Below are 16,979 nucleotides of genomic sequence, written 5' to 3' on the forward strand. Positions count from 1 at the left end.
ATCTGGCCAGTACAGGTACTTCATTAGGTGAAACATTAGAATTAGTACTAGTAAAATTCCTAAATCCAAATCCTTGCACAGTGAGATGAGAATGATTGTAATTAAGGGCCAGAACCTGCATCATTCTGTAGTGTGTATTGGCAATTGCCTGCTTGCACAGCACTTCCAGTGTAGAGGCAGACTATGCAGGATGACAATGGCTTCTCCATGTGATACATCGAGTTGCACAGCACCTGGGTACCTCCCTTCACACTGTCTGTGAATCAGAACCAATAAAGTGGTTATATGGAGCATTTTAGAAGTGGAAAGGGTGCATCGTAGCAATGCTTCAAACACAAAAGGTTCATTACAGTCATATAGACTATATTTGAAAATAGCTTAATTGCAAATATGCTATGTAGTTACATCTAATGGAGTAGACAGCATTTGGAATAGGGCTGTCAATTAATCGCAGTTAACTCACATGATAAACTCAAACAAATTAACCATGATTAAAAAAATTAATCACGATTAATCACAGTTTTAATCGCACTGTTAAACAATAGAATAACAATTGAAACTTATTAAATATTTTGGATGTTTTTCTACATTTTCAAATATATTTGTATTCTGTGTTGTAATTGAAATCAAGTGTACAGTGCTCACTTTATATTATTTTTACTACAAATATTTGCACTGTAAAAATGATAAACAAAAGAAATAGTATTTTTCAATTCACCTCATACAAGTACCGTAATACAATCTCTTTATTGTGAAGGCACAACTTACAAATGTAGATTTTTTTTGTTACATAACTGCACTCAAAAACCAAACAATGTAAATCTTTAGAGCCTACAAGTCCACTCAGTCCTACTTCTTTCAGTCAATTGCTAAGACAAACAAGTTTGTTTATATTTACAGGAAATAATGCTGCCTGCTTCCTGTTTACAGTGTCACCTTACAGTGAGAACAGACATTCACATGGCTCTTTTGTAGCCAGCATTTCAAGGTATTTATGTGCCAGATAAGCTAGACATCCGTAGGCCCCTTCATGCTTTGGCTACCATTCCAGAGGACATGCTTCCATGCTGATGATGCTCGTTAAAAAAATAATGTGTTAATTAAACTTGTGACTGAACTCCTTGGGGGAGAATTGTATGTCTCCTACTCTGTGTTTTACCAGCATTCTGCCATTTATTTCATATTATAGCAGTCTCGGATGATGACCCAGCATGTTGTTCATTTTAAGAACACTTTCACTGCAGATCTGACAAAACGCAAAGAAGGCAGAAATGTGAGATTTCTAAAGATAGCTACAGGTGTGGAGCGTGCTTTCAGAACTCTTAAAAGAGCAACATTCCGATGCGGAAACTACAGAACCCGAACGATCAAAAAAGAAACTCAACCTTCTGCTGCTGGCATCTGACTCATGATGATGAAAACGAACATGTGTTGGTCTGCTCTGCTTTGGATTGTTAATGAGCAGAACCCATCATCAGCATGGACGCATGTCCTCTGGAATGGTGGTTGAAGCATGAAGGGACATATGAATCTTAGCGCATCTGGCACATAAATATCTTACGATGCCGGTTACAACAGTGCCATATGAACGCCTGTTCTCACTTTCAGGTGACATTGTAAACAAGAAGTGGGCAGCATTATCTCCTGCAAATGTAAACAAACTTACTTGTCTGAGTGATTGGCTGAACAAGGAGGAGGACTGAGTGGACTTGTAGACTTTAAAGTATTGCATTGTCTTATTTTTGAATGCAGGTTTTTTTTGTACATAATTCTACATTTGTAAGTTCAACTTTCATGATAAAGAGATTGCACTTCAGTACTTGTATTAAGTGAATTGAAAATACTATTTCTTTTATATTTACAGCTCAAATATTTGTAATAAAAATATAAAGTGAGCACTGTACACTTTGTATTCTGCATTGTAATTGAAATCAATCTATTTGAAAATGTGGCAAACAACCAAAAATATTTACATAAGTGGTATTCTATTATTGTTTAACAGCGTGATTAATCGCAATTAATCTTTCAATCGCGCAATTAATCATGATTAATTTTTTTAATTGCTTGAGCGCCCTAATTTGGAACCGAAGCATTATAGCATATGAACATGTTGCTAAATCTGTGGCTCAGAAGATCCCAGTTTGTGTCAAAGGGCATCTGCACCATGTGTTGGGTCTTATAGTTTAAAAAGGTATCATAAGGGGTTCGCCAATGTTCTCTTTGAAGGGGACACTGGATCTGCTTGTACTGGCCCTGGAGCCTCTTCTCACTGGCCCTCTTCCCCCAGAAAACTTAGACCCAATGCTTGAGGCCCTACCTTCACTAGAAGCTGCTCTGGCTATAGGTTTTGAAGCCTCTCTGAACTAGTCCAGTTACAGAGGATTTTTCATATTGTGCATGGAAAAGGAGTTGTAATTTTCCATGGACCAGTCTGGCTTACCAGTCTGGGGACTGAGCCCTCTCCATTCAGAAAGCCTGATTGTAGATTTCCCCTTCTGAAAAAGTCAATCACCCTCCCTTTGTAGCTATCTTCAAGGCTTACTGCAAAGCCTTTGTAGTTGGGTCAGATCATTTCCTGTTCTGTTCTACATCTTCCTTTTAGGGCTGTTTTCTCCTTTTTTGTCTGCCTGCCTTTGAGAGTAGCTACATCTCTCTGTTTCATTTGTCCTAGATCCATTTAAGTAGATGATTTTTGTTTTTAACTTTGATACAGAAACCAGAAAAATGTTAATGGGTGCTATATAAATAAGTCTGCTGTTCACTGAGGAATTATGATAGTTATTTATTACTTAAGTCGTGCCACAGATGTACATGTACATTACAATACAGATAACAATAGTTACCCTGCCCTGAAAAATTATCCATCTTAATTAAGTTGAGAACAAAAGGAGAAAGATGATAGCATAAGGAAGGATAGGAGAAGGGGGAGGACAATATGATTATATGGCCATTTGCATAGCTAATTCTAGTGTCTAGATAATGGAGATTTTTCTCTTTAAAAATATTTTTCCATTTATCAATGGCCCATGGGCCAACCCATCATCTTATACTGAATTGAAGCTCCCATCCCCAAATCCTTTGTGGTTGATTACAGAAATTTCCAACAAAACCCTACTCTAGTATCCAAGCCAAGTTGCTTTTGTGTCCAGAAAAGAGAGAGTTGTTGAGAGAGCACAATAACAACACTGCCATTTTCACTTTGAAATGCATTGAAAGCATCTGAAACTTTTATGTTACCTCGCTAATGAGTGAAATTCATCCCAGTATGGAAGGGTGGCATGAGGCCGGTGATGCCACTTAAGTCCTACTTAATATTTCCTTGCAAGAGCTTAGTACAGAGGCCTTTGGTTAGCCCTTGGCACAGTGGTAAATTTCACCCTATAAATGAGTTCCACTGAGGTTAAACTACACATATAGGACCTGATTCTCATTTAATACACTACTGTATTTGGGCCAGCGGGGAATTTAAGCCACCTGCATGTTTCCCAGATCTGCTCGAACTTACACTTGGCTTTCCATGGACCACTGAACACTAGCCACCCCGATGAAATCCTCCTCCACCCCTCCCCGCCCCCCACCTCAGACCCTAAACTGGAGGCTGGCATCAGGGCCAGCATAGAGCCAGGCTGTACACTGACCACAGAGGCCCTCCACACAGGTGACGTTCTCAGGGGGCTGTCTATGCCCACTTTGAAGACCTTTTATGCTGTCAAAACAGCGTAAAGTGGCCTTAGCATAACTGAGAACCAGGTCTACTGTGAATGCAAGGTGTAATCCAATTCTCATGATGAAACTCACAGAGGAAATTCAGGTTACGGGCATGTCACATAGAATTTGTTAAAATATCAGCGCTTTCAGAACTGCCACTGTATTTCCACAAGCGTGTGTGGATGAAATTGCAACATAGTTCAGAGCGCCAGCTACATGGAAAGGGTTTTTCAGGGTATGTTTACAAGTAAGCATGCCATATGCTATACTAAAGAAAAACATGCTAATTACTGAGTAAAGACACAGAACTGCTTCAGATCCATTGAACAAATGAGCTGTCTACTTTCTGTGCTATGGGAATAACTCTTCTTGGTCCAGAAACTAAAATCTCTTCAGATGCTTAAGCTCTAAACTCAAAAACAAACAAAGCAATAAATTAGGTTTTAAATAACTAACAATAAGGACAAGATCAGTAGATATCCCTGATAACTGAGTTCTATAGTTCTACAATGTTCTATATTTTTTAATTTGCTATTTATTAATGCCAAAGAATGTACTTGGTGCTGTACACAGCACAAAATAAAATAGTTCCTGCTCCCCAAAGCGTTTAGAATCTAATCAAAATAGGCAACAAATAATGTCCTACTAACTGGAACAGTAGGAAGTTCAGAGGCAGAACAAGATCGCGCTAAGCATCAGGGGGTTGAATCCTGAAGTCCTCAGTTAGGCAAAACTCACCTTGAAATCAGTGGGAGTTTTACCTATGTAAGGATTATAGACTCAGGCAGGGCCTTAGTCTTGCTGTTATGTTTGATTACTATTATTTCTATTGTGGGAGCATACATATGCCCCAGTCAGTTCCAGAGCTCATTGTGTCACATGCTGTATAAACACATAGGAAGACATGGTCACTGCAATTTAACTTGAAATTTGCTATGAGAAAAGAGAAGGACAAGGATGTGTTTCTATAGGTTAGCTGTTTTACAACTTCATGGTTCCAAAGCTCTTGAATATTTTTTAAAGCAAATTATATAGATCACCTATCCCCAGCTGATGCTCAGCCTCACACTTATTGGTTGGTTGCTGGCTTGTAACCAACACAGAAGTGGGTTTTGAGGAAGGAATTTGAGGAGGAAGGAAAGACTTTAATGGATTAGTTTTCTCCTCTCTTCAGATAGCTGTTCAGTCACCCAATAGTCCCCCCACCCACTCAATTCCTATCTGATGCTTCTCTTTGGTAATTTATACAACTCACTTGCTGGTTGGAAAAGATTTTCAGCCTTTCACTCTCTTACATTTCCTAAACACCTAGGGAAACCCTGGCTCATTGAGGATTTCTTATTCAAGCATGTAGGTTACACATACCATAACAGGATTTCAGTGCTTGTGTGTATAAGGGCTGCAGAATCAGACCTCCATTTTGGGGTGGTCATAACTTCCCTTGAAAATGTATTTCTGTTTCTGGCATTGTCTGTACAACCGACTTCTTGGGAAGGAAATATATAGAATTAGTTGACTGATGTTTTATGTAATTTTCTTTTTTTTTTTTTTTGCTTCAACTGTTATGTCTTAAGTATTATGACGAGATATTTAGTAGTTATGATTGTTCTCTGGGTACTGCATCTTTCGATTTCTAAATGTCTGTGGTGGAGTGCCAGGATAGCTGCCATTGGGTAGGAGAAAGTTAATGCAGCATGTTACAGAGGAGATGTGTGCTGGGGCTCTCTGAGAGATACTTTTGTTCTGTGTTTTACTTTAGATTTGTTATTTCTCTGAAAGTCATTCAGGCTGAAAGTTTATGGTTGCTGCCAGAAGTGTTTCTTTCCATCAATCATCATAGTAGCTCTCTTAACTGTTTATTACACAATCAGTTTAATAACCAGTCTGCTCCTCTTCTGCCACCAGAGTTTTTAGGCCTTCAGTTTTTTACCTTCCCCATTCCCCCATCCACTCTAGAAAATATGCTTTAAAATGTTATACTGATAATATTTTCTCTAACACCTCTCATCCTGGCTCCAAAAGCACTTTAGAAGCTATGTATATTCAGTACCCCTGGAAAGCAACTACTTCCAAAAAGGAGGACAATAACCTACTGCAGTACAGCATGAGAGCCATGGGAGCAGAAACCCTACCCTTACAAAAAGGGTAGAAACAGCATTTAAAAGAACAGTTCCACCTACCTTCTTGCCACTGTCCTAAGTTATGTTGATTTTATGTTGGAAGCCCAATGATGACATCATAATGAATCTGTCACTGCTGATAGACACCAATTTACAGTGACTCAGTTTTGTATTACCTTGCTAGATAACATAGGGCCACGCCATCCCGTGCCCAGGTTATTTCCATGTAGGAAATTCCATCTGCAGTGGTGGAATTTCTGATGCAGTCTTTCATTCAGGTTCAGGGGCTTCCCCTTCTTCCTGGGGAAGTGGCCGGAGGTTTCTCTCCCACAAATCAGCAGATTCTGGACGATTCATGACGCTAAAACCATCTGCATTGGTTACTCATCCCTCCACGTCCCTTTGTAGTCAGGGGCTCGTCTCCTGGTTGCCAAAGAAAGCTTTACAGTAAAGAGGAGGGACAGAGATTATGGTAGAATAAGCATTAACTTCCTCACAAAAGTCTGTAGGTTTGGAGGAGGCAATACTGTAGGCAAGTGGGGGAGGCAATACTGCTGAGAGTAACTGTTCCCTCTGGCTCTGTCCCAGCCCCTCCAAAACTGTAGAACCTGAACCCCACTGAACACACATGGATGGGCTCCAAGAAGTCTTCGGTACAATGCGATAGAAATAACACTCCCCTCCCCATACCTGACCATTCCTCACTCTTCTGGACAGATTCACCTATTTTTCATCATTTCTGCCTGCAGAGACAATATGTACCTGAGTGCTGGAGCTGTCCTTTTTAGTCCCTGATCCAATTTACTCCCTGACCCACAGAAGATTTGAAGTGAGGCTGATAATTCCCTGCAAATTCTGTTACTGCAGAACTGTGCAGGACATATCCATAAGAAATGCATGAGTTGTGGGAGTGGGTTTTAGCAGGAGAAAAATATTTCCATTTGTTTTGAAGAGGGAAGGGGAAAGAACATTTTGATGTAAGTTTTGTAAATGTGTTAAATGATAAATTACTAATCGAGGCCATGAGATCATTAAAAAACATTCTGAACTGCATGAATATAGAAAAGTAGGTGGGGGGGGGCGAAGGGGGAAATTAGTTGCTACTGCCATCTGGCAAGTAAAATAAAGAGGTCAAGGACATCTGTGGACTGTAAAGATGTAAATGAACAAATCAAATAAGCAGACACTGCTATTTCAAAAGCTACTGTATTTCACTGACAAGTTACAGAAAAAAGTGTTATTGATTGTTGTATTATTGATCATTTCTTATAATTGTAAGCAAGACTAACAGGGAACCATCTAACATTCTGAAATTTAACAGTCTCTAAACAGGGAACATAACTAAGGATTTGAAATCTGATATTACATATTAGCTTCATGGTACTAAATATCACAGAGGTGAGCAGCTTCATGTCTGTAATAAATTTTATCCAGATTTCTGCAGTCTCGGGAGAATACGAATACTTTGGGAGAACTAATATTGTTCATTCAAATAAGATACATATGTTCTGGAAAGAATAACAGGCTTCTAAACTACTTCTTGGTTGGTCATCAGTGGAAAGAGTCACAGGGAGGAACTACGTTAACAAGAACTAACAGAAAAGTGACTGGAAATGTGTTGATTAATGGCCTTTGGAGCCCTTGTATAAATAATTACTGTAACTTTCACTCCCCTATTCCTCCCACTCTGCAAGGGCACCCAGCTTTCCTATCCATCTACTGACCACAATCACTATTGGGGAGCATTTATATGGGGGTTGCCTCAGATGATTGCTATGGGTCAGGTATTGTGTTCAGCTGCCTCTCACAAGAGATCTTCTCCTCTTCAGGGATGCACTGAAGGGATTTTACCTCAAAACAATCTAAGACTCAGATGGTCTCAAAACAATATTTGTTAAGGAGAGAGAAAAACCTGGATTAAAAAGAAAGGGATATTCATAGCATGCCTAGTATGAAATTCTGCAAAAGCTATTCTAGACAGGTCCCCTTCATGCCATTACATGAGAACATGCAATATGTTACAGCCTAGTAGAGCATGTATTCTTTATTCCCTACCACTCTCTTTGTCAGGCAGCATCTCTCTCTCTCTCTCTCTCTCTCTCTCTCTCTCCACATACACACCAGTCTCTTCTGGTGTCTTAGATCATCTTCCACTCTTAGGAGTCTGGTCCCCTTCCACTGCAGTTACAGACGATGATCCTTTTGATGCTCAAGATGTTAGCCTGTATTCCTAGTCCCAGCATGTGAGCTAAAGTATTTATATACATGCCCTTTCTGAGGGAATAGGAAGTTTCTTATGAAAATCCACTGTATATTTTTAAGTTACTCCCTATTTTAATTAATCAATCTTTGGGTGAAGACATTTGGGTTCCTGTTTTTCTTTCTGTTACACACACTGATTTCTCCAAATGTTCCTTTGAAGGTGTATCCACACAACCACTGACTCTCAGCCCACAGTTGTATTCATCTACCTTCCAGGTAACTGACGCTGAAAAAGGTCCTTTTGAGATGCTAATTAAACATCCGTTCAGATGTTTACTGGCATGGACCAAAGGTTTTAATCTTGAAAATAACTCATTGTCTGCCTGATATTTGATTTGATGTTTGATATCTTTCCTTACCCGTGTTTCTACTCTGTATCAGACATGAATTATTGACAAATAAAGTCAGTCTGCCACATTTACTAAATTCAGATCTGCAACCACTGCCTCTAAAAACCCCCAGTGCTTTCAGTCTTATGACCAATAAAAATAAATCGCCCATTAATCATTTAGATCAGAGTTTCTCAAACTGTGATCTGTCGTGAGCAGGTTGGTCACGTGGTGCTGCTTCTCTTTATTTCCAGCTGTCAAATTCACATGAGAAGCTAGCTAAAATAAATTAATCACTTCTCTAATATTTCTTTTTCACGTGAAAGACTGCTGTCATTACTGCCAGGATGTACAATCAGAAACAGGAGGAGATTTATATGAGCTGAACAACTGCTAATGAGTGTGGTGGTCTCTACTAAGATGTGACCTAGACTAAACTCCCTGATTCAGATCATGCAAATGTAGTTGTAAATCATCTCCTGCTGATATTATAGTATATGCCCCCTCAACCCCCGCCAAAAATCCAATTCACTGAAACTGAGGAAAAAATATACAAAATTTAGAAAGTTACAAGCAGAATATGGCAAATGCCAGATGAGGTGTGAGAGAATGCCATATGTTATGTGTTCCACATGCTTTTCTCTGCTAACTTTTTATTACAGGAATATACATTTATGTATTGCTCACAGCTTTTTAAATGTTATATCTTTTCTCCAATAGGACTCTCACATGAGTACGAATGACTCCCTTGAATAAAGCTCACAGGATACAGCCCTTTAGTACATCTGGCCCTCTTCATATCTTCATTAATGCCACCACCCATGTCTTTTTTCAATTACTAGTCTCTCTAAAAGAGTACATTGCAGCAACATCCGAGGTGATATAATGAATAATCATTAAACAGTCCTTCTTACAATCTGTTTGGAAAGGTATTCTCTGATACTGAAGAAAGTAAGAAGAAAAGCCTCTCGAACATCTAAATCAAATTTTATATGCTCACATTCCTGTTATACCTGCTATCCAAGGATTTCAAATTGTTTCTCAAACACTAATGTTTGCAATAACTTTGAGATAAGTTTTACTATCCTCATTTAACACAGGAGGAGTCTGTGGGTGGGCAGGGACACTGGAACAATTTTTATAGTGAGGGCGCAGAAAGCCATTGGAAAAACTGTAAACCCTATCTATGATGGAAGCCATACATTCATTGATATTTGTACTCCAAGCCAGGGGTGCTGATGCACTCACAGCATCCCTACTCCCAGCAATCCTAAAAGTGAGGAACAACAAGGGTTGACTGCATAAGGGATTTTTCCCCCCAGAAACTCCCAACCTTGCTATCAGCTGTCCTGGTGTGAGGACACACCTCTTTTGACTTTGGCAGCTGTTTTCACCATCCTGCCGATTAGACTTGTTCTGACCGAGTTTCACTGACACAATGCTGAAAATAGCTGCCAAAGCAAGGCTGCACTCATCCTCCCAATATTGCTAACGATGATGCAGCTCAACTGGTGAGAGCAATGATGGGAGTTTGTGGTAAAAACTCCCTAGTTTAGACAAGGCTGGAAGGGCAATAGCAAAGCTGGGAATAGAAGTGAAATTTCCTGAGTTCCTATTTTGAGGCTGAACCGTAGAAAATCCTTCCTCCCTCTCAACTCTATCCAGACAATATTTAAAACAATTATTTATTAAATGCATCACATTACAGAATATTTGGCAGCAGCAAGAAAAGCAAAGCAAAGCAAACACTGGGATACATAGCAGGATATAGTACAAAGCGGAGATTATTAGGACCATGTCTGAAGAGAGAATCCAGAAGGATTGTAACTGTGCACAGTTTGGCCTTGCATTACAAAAATACTAAGATTAGGAAAAGATACAGAGGGGAAGAAAAAAGGATGAGACAGTGTTTGTGTTAATTATGGGGAGAAGTGAGGAAAAATTGAGTTTTAATGCACTATAAAAGATCAGGATATTGTTATATTGGAAGGTGTTAGTGGCTGCCATCAGGAGTGTATTTGATCTATGGGAAATCACAGACCTTAGAGCAGATGGGCATGCTAGCCACCCTTCATTCAGGCTAAAAGGAAGAAGCAATTAAGTTCCTTTATGGAGTAAAATAGCTGGAGAGAAAGAGAGCCACCACCCAAGGCACTCGTCTGTATGCAGAGCCAAGAGGTTTCCCTGGTGACTAATTGTAAATGCAGGAGCTAGGGCAGCATTTTCTCAAATGTGGCCACCGTGGCCCATGTGGCCACCAGGGGCTTTTCTTGCAGCCACAGTCTCCTGGGTGGTGATTTGGGGGGCAAAGCAGTGGCCCCTCCCCCAGGACCACCACCAGGAGTTGGGCCCTACCCTCCTCTGGAGACACAAATGCTGGAGGAGCAGGCAGTCACTGAATTCCCCACCTTCCCAGAGGCAGTGGGAATCAGGCTTCAGTCCTGGGATGGCGGGCAGCAGTCTCCAGCAGCAGGTCTCCATCCTCCAGGTGCAGGGCACTGGGCTCTGTCCCCTGGGCTAACCTCCCCGCCATCATCCCTGGCCCCCACTGCCTCACCACCCACCTCCCCATCCAGGGCTTAATTTGTCCCCAGGCTTGCTAGGGATGAATAAATCTGCTGTGAAAAGTGATATTTGTATGTTTGTTAATATCACTTTTCAAACTTAGTAGTTAGCTGGGAGGCTGTGAAAAGTGATATCAACATACAAGTATCACTTTTCACAGCAGCAGACTTACTAACTAGCAAATCTAAAAAAATAAAAAAAAAAATCAACCAAAAACCTCAAAAGATACAATAACAAAAAAAGACAAGAACGTGTAAAGCACCTTATCTTTGTTTCTATTCTGTCTAGGTCCAGTAAAGAATAAAGACAACTGTACATTATTTTTATTACTGAGTCAGCAATAAACCCTACATAAATGAATTACAATGATTTGGACATGTGTATGTGAATATTTATTGTTTTTCCTAAAGTTAATAAGTATTTTATGAAAAATTGTCAGAGTGGCCACAAGCAAGAGTTGGTGGCTGCACTCTGAGGTCACTGAAAAATTTGTTGTGAGAACCCCTGGGCTAGGGCATTGGCTGATTGGAACTATGTGTGTCAGAGGCAGAAAGCCAGAACATAAGAACGGCTATACTGGGTCAGACCAAAGGTTCATCTAGCCCAATATCCTGTCTTCTGACAGTGGCCAATCCAGCTGCCCCAAGGGAATGAACAGAACAGGCAATCATCAAGTGATCCAGCCCCTGTCACCTATTCCCAGCGCCTGGTAAACAGAGGCTAGGGACACCATCTCTGCCCATCCTGGCTAATAGACCTCGATGCAGTCAGGGAAGCAGTCGTAAGTGGGACCCTGTGAGGTAGCAGAGATAGAGCTCTGTGGGGCACAGGACTGACTAGAAAGGCAGCTTGGAAATTCTGAGCAAGGAAACTGCCTGCTGTTGTTTGTTCTTACTGTGTTCAGGGAAACAGAAGTTTGTGCACATTCTTTGTAAATAAACAGAATTGCACAACAAAATACCTGACTCAGATCAATTTCTCCTCCTAACAGTACAACCAGGCAAGGCTCCAACGAGCAACAATATTATTGATATGTGTGTCATTCTGAGGGGTATCAGGACAGTAGAAATCACAAATGTACTTGAGAGGAAATCAAGCTAAAAATAAAAATATGGATGGCCTCACTAGGAAGTATGACTCCCATCTCAACTGCCCCAGGCTGCTTTGGGGCTGCAGGAGGACCACACAAAGAACTGCCATAAAAAGAAGAACCAAACTGAAGCTCTCGCTTCTATTTCACTTACTATCTGTGACTGGCTAGGTGAGGGGAAGAAGGACCCAGGAAAAGGTGATAGGGAAGCAGAGTGCCATTGCTACATGGAAGGGAAAGGAACTAATTGTCAGTTACTTTGAACTCTAGTATCCTCTAACCCCTTCACTCCTGCTTCCACCGTGGCCCCTTATGGAGCCAGCCATGGAAGCAACACATCTGAGAACACACATGCTCTCTCTCCCCACAGTGAAACAGCTATGGGGCAGGGCCACTTACCTAGGCATGCTCGTCAGCTCCACTAAGCCATTAGAAAAGTTAAGTGGAGCTTTCAAAGGGAACAGCCACTAAGGAAAGAAGAGAAGAGTGGCGGTGGAGGAGATGGAAGCCAGTGGAAAAAAGAGAGACAGGATGGTGGCAGGTGTAATAGGAAGCAGCCACCAAGGGAAGGGGTGAGTTTTGGTGGTGGTAAAAGAGGAGGAGGCAGAGGAAGAGGTAGCTGTCAGGGAAAAGGGGCTATGTTTGTGGGTTTTGTCGGAGTGAGAAGAGGAGCATGAGAAATGAGTCACAAAAGCTTTTTAGGGGAACACCACTTTGAATTTGTGCCTGGGACTTATTCACATTTGCTCTGTCCTGGGGCAGGCCAAACTGTCTCTGGCAAATACAACATGCCTGGGACCAAGTGGTAAAGGGATTGTTGTGAACCCTGTGACCAAAGACTGAAGATTGTGTGGACCTAGAGAGAGAGCTGTAGCTTATGGGAGGATCCAATCAAGGGATGAAGGAGTGGTTTTGGTTCTGTTGGACTTTCCTTATCACAGAGGGAAAGCAAAAACAATGAGGTGTACTTGTGGCACCTTAGAGACTAACAAATTTATTTGGGCATAAGCTTTTGTTGGCTAAAACCTATTTCATCAGATGCATGGAGTGGAAAATACAGTAGGAAGATATATATAACAGTACATGAAAAGATGGGAGTTCCCTTACCAAGTGGGGGGTCGAGACAAGTCAATTAAAGTGGGCTATTATCAACAGGACGAAAAATCACTTCTGTATTGGTAATAAGGGTGGCTCATTTCGAACAGTTGACAAGAAGGTGTGAGTAACAGTAGCGGGAAATTAGAATGGGGAAATTAGTTTTTAGTTCTTGTAGTGACCCATCCACTCCCAGTCTTTATTCAGGCCTAATTTGATGGTGTCCAGTTTGCAAATTAATTCCAGTTCTGCAGTTTCTTGTTGGAGTCTGTTTTTGAAGTTTTTTTTGCTGAAGAATTGCCACTTTTAAGTCTGTTATTGAGTGACTAGAGAGGTTGAAGTGTTCTCTGACTGGTTTTTGAATGTTATAATTCTTGACGTCTGATTTGTGTCCATTTATTCTTTTGCGTAGCGACTGTTCGGTTTGATCAATGTACGTGGCAGAGGGGCATTGCTGGCACATGATGGCATATATCACATTGGTAGATGTGCAGGTGAATGAGCCCCTGATGATGTGGCTGATGTGATTAGGCCCTATGATGTTGTCCCCTGAATAGATATGTGGGCACAGTTGGCAACGGGCTTTGTTGCAAGGATAGGTTCCTGGGTTAGTGGTTCTGTTGGGTGGTGTGTGGTTGCTGGTGAGTATTTGCTTCAGGTTGGGGGCTGTCTGTAAGCAAGGACTAGCCTGTCTCCCAAGGTCTGTGAGAGTGAGGGATTGTCCTTCAGGATATGTTGTAGATCCTTGATGATGTGCTGGAGAGGTTTTAGTTGGGGACTGAAGGTGACGGCTAGTGGCATTCTGTTACTTTCTTTGTTGGGCCTGTCCTATAGTAGGTGACCTCTGGGTACCCTTCTGGCTCTGTCAATCTGTTTCTTCACTTCAGAAGGTGGGTACTGTAGTTTTAAGAACACTTCATAGAAACTCTGAAAGGCACAGGGAGGCTGCCAACTGGTGGGGAAAATGAGGCAAAGCTATACCATGACCATGAGGAGTAAGTGGTGCCTTTGTCAAAGTGCTCAAATTTGTAAATTTTTATCACAGCTTTTCAAGTCATATGCAAATAATGCACATGCATTAAACTCCATGACTTTTTACCTACCTTGACAAAACACTGAGTAAACAATATCAATACATTTTAATTTCAAAAACTCAAGTTTAGAGTTGTGTGAATAATTTTTTTTTTTTTTTTTGGTTAAGTGGCTGAACCAAAAAAAACCCAAACAAACAAACAAAAAATGGGGGAGGGAAGGGCGAAATTGAATATGACCTGAACTGAAAGTTTCATTTAGTTTTCAGGATATTTTTAACCTTTTTTTTTTTTTTTAAAGAATCAATAAAATTCAAAATGAAAGCTTGTTTCAGATCAAAACCTTTCATTTTCAAAAAAAGTTGAAATGAAACATTTCAATTTTTTCAGATTTTTTTTTCCCCGTTTTGTTTTTTTATTGGCACAATTTGACAATATTGGCCTAAATTTGCTAATTGTTTTGGTTGACCTGTTCTGTTAAAAAAAAAGTTTTGCACAAAAAATTTTGCTTGGCTCCACTCAAGTTATATCAAACCTGATGCTTAGCTAACTGTCCTTAATCTGTGGTCATGGGCAATGAGTGATTTGTTGAGAAGACTTGGCTGGTCATATGGGGCTAACTCTTTTCCTTGTTTCCAGATGCTAAATCACTTTTTTTAAAAAAAATGAATATACATGAATATTAAACATCCATGTAAGCAAGTAGTTGCCACAGGGATGTTATGTGATTGTGAATGGGAAGGGTGGTACTTTACATGAGTGTGAATGGAGGGGGAGGTATCCATGAAACAATTGCTGTATTAAGATGGGATCTAAGCTATGAAAGCTGAAAATGCTTGCACTAGCCTTCTGTATATCATATATATGGCTTAACTAGGGTGACCAGATTTCCCGATTTTATAGGGACAGTCTCGATTTTTGGGTCTTTTTCTTATATAGGCTCCTATTACCTCCCACCCCCGTCCCGATTTTTCACATTTGGTGTCTGGTCACCCTAGGCTTAACAACAAATAGGCCTTTAAATAATCCTGAGTTTGTTCTGCTCACCTGTAAGTCCATATATGATCAAAACTCAGTTATACAGTTCTGCAATCCTTCAGGCTATTTTGGAGAATTATCAGGGAACTACAGCCTAAACCTGAAATTTTATGAGCAATCAGGGAACACCATCTGTAATGTTCTGCTCAAAGTGTACCATTAAAAAAAATGCTGAGAAGGAAGTTCTCTATTCTGACTTCCAGTATTCAAAAATATACAGTAAACGCAGATGCCAAAATATGTATTTAATGAATCATGCAATTTTATTGCCCACATATAAAAAAGGAATATGAAATTGAAGGATATGAGAAGCCAGCATTTTGAACAGATGTCCTAAAATATCTTTTGTATTTGACAGCACTTCAAATCTTCCCAGTGCTTTTTTTACTCTCCAGTAACTTATTTTTCTTCTTTGTATTATTTAAGCTATTACCATCTGAGATATGCTAACTAGCAAATATACACATTCTCATCTTCTCAAGTGTTAACAATAGAAAAGGAAACGTTAATAATGGGGAGGGGTTGGTACGTGCAGCATGGATGGTCTTGAAAAGCTAAAGTAAGAATCTCATTTAATTAAAAAAAATGTTGAAGTCAGTTCTTGTTTTCTCATCCTCAGCCAAGTCATCTTCATTTTGCCTAATGCCAAACTCACACAAATGCCAAAAAGGAGCAGCGGGGAAAGAGAAAAAAAAAAGTCTGATGAAAGAAACAAGTCCACTAATGTGTGTGTATATATGGTCTCCACTCTGCCAACCTGGTGTTTTGAGGATGTTCTTGTATCACAAGCATGTAGCTAGAAAAATGTTAGTTTTTAATTTGGTTGCCTTTGAAAAGACATGGGTTTAAATAACAAGAACAACAAGCCCCATTTAATACATTCTCTGATGGCTAAGTGGATTTATGAATAAGGGTCCCAAAGGCAAATTAACTGAAGGCCCCCAATGTGATATTTGGGGAGGGGATGAGCTGGCGTGGTTGAATAGGCAGATGGGAATATGTGGGATGGGGAAATAGAATCCTGAGGTTTCTCGAGAGGTAAGTAGGACTAGCACAGATTAGAACCACTGCTGTCCTCCCTTCTATTCCTCCTATCTGTCATAGAGATTGCTTTACCAGTCTTCCCTCTTCACTTTCCAAAGACCAGTGTCTTTAGCTATGTTTCTTATACACTATGAGAAAACCTGTATTTTCCACCTGAATTACTTTTAATTTTAAAAAAGGAGTACTTGTGGCACCTTAGAGACTAACCAATTTATTTGAGCATAAGCTTTCGTGAGCTACAGATAAAGTGAGCTGTAGCTCATAAAAGTTTATGCTCAAATAAATTGGTTAATGAGCTACAGCTCACTTTATCTGTAGCTCACGAAAGCTTATGCTCAAATAAATTGGTTAGTCTCTAAGGTGCCACAAGTACTCCTTTTTCTGAGAATACAGACTAACACGGCTGCTACTCTGAAACCTTTTAATTTTAAATTAAGGAAAACAAGAAAGAACAAAAGTAAAGTCTGCACAAGCAGCAGCTGACATGAACTACCACAGAGCATGCCCCTCACCCCCACTGAACCAGGGCCTAGCAAAACTCCTTCCATTTAAAGCTGTACTACACAGAAAATTAGATTAATCCTGTCACAGTTTCAGGGTATCTGCACTTTCATTCCCCCTCCATGGTTCAAGGGTGCACTGTTAAAGATTTCTGGCACACAGCTAACACCTCTGTTAGGTAAAGACCTCACTCCTC

At 40.3% G+C, this 16,979-nt stretch overlaps 1 long non-coding RNA gene across 3 annotated transcripts in view; it reads right to left on the reverse strand.

Moving 5' to 3' along the window:
- Nucleotides 1-16,979, reverse strand: part of LOC125644786 (uncharacterized) — a 57,145-nt gene that overhangs the window by 19,949 nt on the left and 20,217 nt on the right. Inside the window, exon 2 of one of the 3 annotated variants that reach the window (XR_007359128.2) lies at nucleotides 5,889-6,268. This is a non-coding gene — a long non-coding RNA (uncharacterized LOC125644786). The remainder of the gene's footprint in view (nucleotides 1-5,888; nucleotides 6,269-16,979) is intronic. The other 2 variants (XR_007359127.2, XR_007359129.2) reach the window with 2 other exon arrangements.

Source organism: Caretta caretta, chromosome 11, assembly GCF_965140235.1.
Source record: "Caretta caretta isolate rCarCar2 chromosome 11, rCarCar1.hap1, whole genome shotgun sequence".
Lineage (NCBI taxonomy): Eukaryota > Metazoa > Chordata > Testudines > Cheloniidae > Caretta > Caretta caretta.